Below are 9,241 nucleotides of genomic sequence, written 5' to 3'. Positions count from 1 at the left end.
AAAAAAGACATATTTTTATTGATAAATTTCATTAAGGAATAAATATATTGGGAAGCAGTGGTTAGTATTGATAGTTCCCTAAACAGGCTTCTGCAGGATATTCTTGAGTCCACACCACATATAACTCTTACTGCACATTTTTGTGACGGAAAACTTTAGCTTGGCTTGATGAATTACCCCAAAAAACAATTCCATATGACATTATGGAATGAAAGTAAGCATAGTATGCCAGCTTTTTCACTTTTATATCCCCTATGTCTGACACAATTCGCATTGTAAATAGAGATTTGTTAAGATGCTTCAGCAGTTCTGTGGTGTGCTCCTCCCAGTTGAATTTATTATCAAGCTGCAATCCCAAGAATTTAACACTGTCCACTTCTTCTATCTTCTTGTCATCATATGTTAGACATATACTCGTGGGACACTCCTTACAAGTTCTGAACTGCATGTAGGGTGTTTTTTCAAAGTTTAGTGACAAAGAATTGGCCTGGAACCAGTGATTAATGTCCACAAATATTTTATTAGCTGATCTTTCTAAGACTACACTTGATTTGCTATTTATTGCAATGTTTGTATCACTGGCAAACAAAACGAACTTGGCATCTGGTAATGCTACTGATGAAAGGTCATTGATATTCACTAGAAAAAGTAAGGGCCCCAAAGTGGAACCTTGTGGGACCCCACATGTAATTAGTTCCCAGTTGGATGATACCTGATAGCTTGATACATGTCTCTTTCCTAATAACACCCTTTGTTTCCTGCCAGATATATAAGATTTGAACCATTTTGCAGCACTTCCTGTTACACTATAATATTCTGATTTACTTAAAAGGATATTGTGATTTACACAGCCAAATGCCTTTGACAGATCACGAAATATACCAGTTACCTGCAATTCTTTGTCTAATGAATTAACCACATTTTCACTGTAAGTGTAGATAGCCTTCTCAATATCAGAACCCATTAGAAATCCAAACTGTGGCTTTCACAGTATGTTATTTGATATAAGATGGTTATATAGCGAACTGTACATTACTTTTTCTAAAATTTTTGAGAATGCTGGCAACAGTGAAATTGGACGGAACTTTGATGCTATTTCTTTATCTCCCTTCTTAAACAGTGGCTTAACTTCAGCATATTTCAACCAATCAGGAAATATTTCACTGATAAACGACTGGTTACACAGACAGCTTAATATGTTACTTAGCTCAGAATCACATTCTTTAATTAACTTTGTTGATAGTTCATCATACCCACTAGATGTTTTTGATTTTAAAGATTTTATGATGGACATTATTTCTGCTGGGGTAGTGAGGGTCAAATTCATATTATGGAAATTACTTGAAATTTCTGGTCTGAGGTATTCCATAGCAGCATCTACTGAACCTGACAACCCCGTCTTTTCAGTAACAGTTATAAAATGTTTGTTAAAAAGTTTTGCAACACTATACACATTTGTCACCAATGTATCATTTACCCTTAATGCTATTTGTTCCTCTTCATGTCTGGTTCTACCAGTCTCCTCCTTCACTAACTCCCATATTGTCTTTATTTTGTTATCTGATATGACTATCTTTTCCTTTTAATATATTTGCTTTAACGTCCATATTACAGTCTTTAATATTTTGCAGTATTTCTTGTAATGTGCTGTTTCGGATTGTCAGATACAGTTTTCTTTTTGTTTTACAAGATATCCCTATTGCTTGAGTAATCCATGGCTTCTTTGTAGACTTTACTCTAACCTTGGTAGGTTTTGGGGGAAAACAGTGTTCGAATAAGGTAAGCACTTTATTAGCAAAAGTGTTATATTTTTCATTCATGCCATGAGCACTATTAACATCAGTCCAGTGAATGTCTCTGAGGAGTGTCCTAAAATAATCATTTTTTGGCTTATTGATTACCCTCTTGAGCTCAGATTTTACAGATTTTGTATCCTGTTCAGTATTAATATTTAACAGAAGGAATTACATGTCATGTTCTGAGAGGCCATTGACTATTGGTTTTGTAATATAATTTTGTTCACTGGACTTTTCTATAAAAAATATTATCAACAGCTGTTTGTGAGCAATTGGCTACCCTAGTGGGGAACTTTACATTGGGAATTAAGTTGAATGATAGTGTTACTAACTCAAATAAGTTCTTATTCGGAGAGTCTTCAAGGAAATCTACAATGAAATCACTAGAAACCACTATTTCTTTGTTTTTGGTTGTTAAATGGGCCAGTACAGCTTCAAGGTGGTTTACAAACAGATTAAAGTTACCTGCAGGTGCTCGATATACACTTAATATTATGATGGATTTTTTGTGAACTTCTACTTCTGTTGCACATGCTTCCATGAAATAATCGAATTTTAGTGTTTAATTTGCTAATTAGTTACAAACAGAAATTTGATGCTAAGAAGCATGACATCTTCATATAATTTTTTTCAAAAGTTTCCCGTAAGTGTTATCAAATTGCTGATACCAAAATAATGCATTCTGGATAAATACTTTTATCTTGCAGGCAGGTAGACCATTAGTTATATTACACTGATCAGCCAGCACATTATTACAACTGACCTATTATCGATATAAACACATCCAGGCAATAGCAGCATTATCTGGCAAGGAATGACTGCTAGTCAGACACATGCCCAGTGCATGTACTATCAGTGAGTATGCTGTCCATGTGTAAAATGGGGAGGCATGTGATCTGTCTGAGTTTGACCAAGGGTAGATTCTGATGGCCCAGAGGTCTGGCATGAGCATTTTGGAAACAGCTCTACTTGTCATGTGTACGATTCATACTGTGGCCAGTGTCTTCAACACATGATGAAACCACAGTGAAACCATGTCCAGACGTTGTGAGGTTGCGTGACCATCCCTCATTACAGATGGACATCAGACGCTGAGCGAACTTGTAAAACATGACAGGCAGCAAACTTTGGTGGAGTACAGGTGAGTCTCAACACACAGTGCACTGAACACTCCTAATGATGAACACCTACAGCCAATGGCCTATGCATGTGCCAATGTTAACACCCTAAGATCAACAACTATGAGTGAAATGGGCACATAACCATCAGCACTAGATGTGCTGCAGTGGCAAAACATTGTGTGATCTTATGAAGCCCAGTACCTTCTTCATCATGCTGATGGGTGGGTGCGAATCTGTCATCTTTCAGGGGAACAGCTCCTTGACACCCATACTGCGAGATGGCCACAAGATGGTGGTGGCTCCATTATGTTCTGGAGAACATTGACGTTGGCATCCATGAGTCCAGTGAAGATCATGCAACTCACCTTGACAGCCAAGGAGTATTGTATACTGGCTGTAGGCCATGTACACTCCTTCATGACAATCATATTTCCAAGCAGCAGGAGCATTTTCTAACAAGATAATGCACCATGTCAGAATGCCAGAAGTATGATGGAGTGGTGTGAGGAACACAGTGGCAAGTTCCAATTGATGTCCTGGTCCCCCAGCTCATCAGATCTGAACTCAATTGAACACATCTAGCATGTGATTGAATGAGACATCAGAGCTCATCGTCCTCCTCCTTGGACTTAATGGCAATTAGTAGATCTGTGTGTGCAGATGTGATGCTAACTCCCTCTAGCGACCTATCAATGTCTCATTGATTCCATGCCATTCTGCATTGCCATGGTTATCTGTGCCAAAGGTGGACATACCGGCTGTTACGTAGGAGGTCATAACGTTCTGGCTGATCAGTGTGCATTGCTTACGTAATGTATACATTAGCATCTGATCTTTAATTATGAAGCAAATGATATATACTGAAAAGCTGTCTAGGAGGTATTGAATAGTTGATAAAATGTCCCTCATTAATTCCTATTACATAAATCCCCCCCCCCCCCTCCCCACTCCAACATCGCTTCAATGTTGAACATGGAAGAGATGATGTCCATATACAACCTAACAGTGCTAAAAAAAAAAATACATAGTAAAGGTAAAAGAAATAATTAGCAAAATTTTTATTAATTAATAGAGATATCAGTTTTCAAAATTTAAAAGCAAAAAGAGTTCAAAATTTTCAAGTTCTAATCTACTATTTACAAAAGATTGTGAAATTGTCAAGTCCTATCCTGCTATTTAGAAAAGATGGCAAACTTCTCAAATTCTAGCCTACTAATTACAAAAGATAGTAAAATTGAATGGGTTTAAGCTGTATAACAAATTTTTTCATTTTTCAAAAATATGAAAACTAAATTTTAACTTGAAATTTTTCTTTCTGAATATTTGCATAATGAAGTCTCTCTTTTCAAAATATGTATAAATTTTGGTAATGAAGCTTAGCTTGACTTAAGCATCATTGCTGCAATAGCACAGTCCACTAGGAGAGCACAATATTACGTGCTGAGTCTGGGTTTCACAAAATGTGTATATTCTTATCATTATATATTGTGTATTACTTGGTTCTGGACTGTTTATCTGTTTTTATATCCATTTTGTTCTCTTTGAATATTGCATTTAGTCATTAATTGTGAGAGTACAACTCAAATTAAATACTATACATCTTTATGTAACATCAAATTCATTAATATGATAGCTTGTTACGTTACACATTCTTTCTATGAAAAATTCATTTGATTTATTCATGCATTACTTGCAAGGTTAGCTCTTACTTGTTTTATAACAACTTTTCAACAAATAAAAATGTCATCTACTTCTACAGTAAGGTTGGTCCTAATTATAATATTTATTGGTCCTGGCTAGAGACAGCAAAATTTATGACAAGATTATCTTTAAACAGAGCTGACAAATCTTTCTGACTTAACTGCTAGTTGTTGTCATTACTTAAACAAAGGAGAGAGGTACCCATAACAGAAGGACATAATTGCACTGCCTGATTTACAGAATAAGGAGAAGATGCAGCACACAAAAACAAAAAAGAAGAAAGGTGCCACATACTTGACATACATAATCTGTATACATTCCTGAGGTATACATAACATTATATACACAACAGAATGAGGCAAAATTCACACCAAAAATTACAGCTAGCTATTTACAAAAGATGTGGTCTCTTTTCTGGACAAGTATTTATCAACAGTTAGCATTTGGCACTTGCCTATAAGGTTTTAGCTCTGTAATATTTTGCAGGCCGAAGTCTGCCAGATCTTGGATACATAGATCTGGAAGTGTTAAGATGGGGGTTGCCCTGCACCCTGAATGGTTCAATATAAATCTCAAAAAACTTTTTCAGTTCCCACTAACTGATGTTGACTTTTTGTGGATTTTAACAAGCACCATATCATCAATTGTGAAATGTGTCACTTTCAATATTGTCTCTGCTGCCTAACATTTCCCTGAGCTTCATAGTTTTCCTTACAATATCTCACCTCTCCTGAGGACTCATGTAAATGCATGCCGGGAATTTCATTATTTTACTGACTAGGTTGGATGTCCTCCTTCTATACAAGTTCTCATATGGGGAAAATCCAATCAAGGACTGTTGGAGACTGTATAAGAAGTCCTCAAACTTGCTTACATACTCAATCAAGCTGGCTTGTTTCCTGTTACAATAAGTTCAGAACAACCTCCCTATATGTATCATGCAGCAGGATTCCCCAATGGGTGGTATGGAGATGTCTAAAAATGGTCTATCCATTCGTCTTCAATAAATGATTTCCATGATCCAGATGTTAACTGTGTCCCATTATCAGACAATATCTTTTTTGGTTTCCTTACATTGGCAAAGTAGTCCTCCCTAATTCTGAAGATAATGTTCTTGCTAGCTGGTTTCTTGACAGGGTGCATTTGCTAAATGTCCAAAACACATCAACCATGAAAAAGATGTAGCAGAAGTCACATTTAGACTTGGGTAAGGAGCGGGTTAAGGAAGGCAAATGGCTGACTTCATCATATTGTTAGAATCTTAGGAAAGTGTGGTTCACATGTCGAGGAGAACGCATATAGGATGCTGGTGCAACCTATTCTTGAGCACTGATTGAATGTTTGGCACCTGCACCAGGTTTGATTGACAGAGGACATCAAGGCAGTTTAGAGGCAGGCAGCTAGATTTGTTACTGGTAGGTTCAAACAACATGTGTTACAGAGATGCTTCAGAAACACAAATAGGAATCCCTGGAATTAAGGTAATGTTCTTTTCAAGGAACACTATCGAGAAAATTTAGAGAACTAGCATTTGAAGCAGGCTGCCAAACAATATGACTGGTGCCAACATACATTGTGCATAAGGACTGTGAAGATATGATACAAGAAATAAGGGCTTATATGGAGGCATATTGACAGTCTTTTTTCCCTCACTCTATTTACGAGTGGAAGAGGTGAGGGAATGACTATTAGTGCTACATACTGCCCTTCGCCATGCAGCATATGGTGGCTTGCCGAGTATCAATGTAGACATAGATGTAAAGCTCCATACAGATCTACTGTGACAAGTTTGTGCTGTTCTTTTGGCAGAATATTCTCTATAAAACCTTTGCCAGTTTAACTCGTCACCTGCACTCTTTGACATCTGTCACAGGTTGCTTACAGCTTCTGAACCCTGCTAGTAATACTGTAAAAATATGCAGTTTCCTAGATTTTCTGTGTGCATTTCTGTGTTCCAGAATGTCCAAAGCTTTCATGTCTATATTTAAAATATCAATGTATAATTGAGGCCAGCATAATCTACAAAAGTCACTGAGAGTACTGTTTCACCTTGTGACGTTCGCCTGCTTTATTTCTTTGTTGATAGTTCTCAGTGTCAACATACTACACTGCTATACTGGCTGAAAAATGGGGGTGGAAGTTCAACACTGACTACTGTAAATGGTGTAGCCAATAGTTGCATAGTTGTGTTTCACAGTTCTTTACTTTCACTGTTCACAACACCCAATATCACACAATTATATGGCTAGTTCAGTACTGATAAACATTGATAAGCCTCACTAATAGGTTGCAGGCAACATCAGCATACTGCTACAATAGTTTGCTGTTGAACATCTATGAGTAGTAAAAACCTAATCACACAGTTCACAGTTCTTGCAGGATAATACAGTATGTGTGACACTATTTTTCAAATAAATTGAACAGACATTGTCATTAATCGTTTTAACGTATTGCCTATTTGTGGTACACTTAGTTCACTGTTAAGTTGATGAATTGTTGTTAATCTAACCAATAAATGTTTCACATCTGAAAAACTGCCATGGACTGACTGACCATTTCGGGACCAAAAACGGTCCTATATATATCCTCACAGTAATAGGCCCTGACACTATACATTGTTCAATGTTTAAGTTACAGAAATTACAAATGAAACATAACTCTTTCAATTAACTAAATAAATCAAAAAATTCCTCCTTTGTAACATTTCCTTCTGCTGCAAAGGTTAGGCCAAATTATTTGTTTAAATAATGAAATTAACAGATACAGTTATACAAACAATAGTTTTGATGAACCTGGTAATTATTTTGGAATTAAGGACTGGCTTTGCTAATATATTTTCAAATAGAGCCAAATAAATACTTTAAGAATCCTAGTAGTTTTTCTTCCAAATGCTTATAATTAGGACAGAATTTATGTTTGTTTATAAGTCAACAATAGAATCTAAGTCATGAAACAATTACTGATTTCACCCTATCATGATCTATAGCAAAAGATATTAACTAGGAATGGCCAAAATAAATTAGGAAATTAATTACATACACAAAAATTAAGCACAAAATTAGACCTGGTGCTATATTCCTTAAGACTGAAGGCCAACCCTTATGAACATACACCTCTGGTGTGGTGTGAGCACGAGGTAGAGGCAAGCGAAGGTAGGCTATGTGAGCACGCACTCATTTCACGAGGTTCAGCAGGCTAGTAGCATTCGTCAAAGAAGTGTCCTCGACGAATTCGACCAGCAGGATGAGCGTTCACCATACAGTACATCCACCAACAAAGCATTGAGTTCCTCTTTTTGTGTGGAATGGATTCCCAGCAGTACCCACAGCAGAGCCTCGGACCAAAGCCCACCATGGCACACGAGGGCAGCTTTTAGCATTCTGTGCCATTGCTCCACTAATCCATTGGCCTGCAGATGATATGCAGTCATGCGAAATTTCACCACCCCACACAACTCACAGCAAGCGAAAAGTGATGACTCGAATTGGTGGCCCTGGTCTATGGTAAGTGACAGGGGGCAACCAAGTCTAGCCACCCACTCTGAAATGAACGTGCAAGCAATTGTCTCAGCTTTAATGTCCACCAGGGTTACTCCCTCAACCAAAAGATGGTGCAGTCAATCATGGAAAGGATGTATTTGTATCCCTTGTGTGGGGGAAGAGGACTGACCATGCCAATGGGCACACGGTGCAGATGGCCCCTCAGGACGTTGAACTGTCCTAAAGGCGGTTGCACATGTCTGCTCACCTTCCTATGTTGACAAAGAATGCATATGCATGACCATGAGTGGCAATCGTGCCACATGTCCAGCCAGACAACAACTAGTAACTCTATGAAATATGTATTTGTTTGATTTTGGCTCTTAGTTTCCCAAATGAGCACATATGGGACTACCTGTGTCAGTCAAGCTATAGCCTTTGGAACCTTCAGTCTCAATGTGAATGTGTGGACACCCATAGGTTTCAGTTTCTTTATATTTCTGGTTTTCATGTAACAGATCTCCTACTTTTTCTCCATAATCCTGATCTCTTACAGCATTTTCCCTTTCTGGTTTTGTTTTTCTCAGAGACGTGCCAGATCCCCCCAATATTGTGACAATTCTCAGCTGTAAGTAGTCATAGTGTCATGTTAGCCTGAATTTACCTGCTTAAAGAGTGAGACTTCTTTCAAATGGCTTTTTGTTTGTTTTTTATTTTACTTTAATCAGTATAGTACCTATATTTATCCCAAATTCTTGTTTGGATCACCTCATACACACTGTCTTTACTATACGTGAAGTCATTACTGAACTGCACAGGCAAAATTTGATTCTCAGGTTGAAGATTTTCAGAGTCTCTATCACCGTTACTATTTCAGAGTCATTAATTTACAATTTCCTTAATTTCAACATACATATCATCCTGTCCAGATCTCCATCAAAGTCTTCTGTACTACTATTATAATCATCGAAACATCACACATCTCAGATAGTAAATTCACATCATCATCATTATTCAACATCAATACATCATCTACTTCTTCCAAAAGATCACCTGATCCAGCAGTAACAATGTCAGTAATAACATCATGACATCTTACAAAACTTTTAACATTGTACTACACAGACCACATTCATCGAAATCA

This window comes from Schistocerca serialis, chromosome 8 (assembly GCF_023864345.2).
Source record: "Schistocerca serialis cubense isolate TAMUIC-IGC-003099 chromosome 8, iqSchSeri2.2, whole genome shotgun sequence".
In the NCBI taxonomy this organism is placed as follows: domain Eukaryota; kingdom Metazoa; phylum Arthropoda; class Insecta; order Orthoptera; family Acrididae; genus Schistocerca; species Schistocerca serialis.
This window is presented reverse-complemented; position numbering follows the sequence as displayed.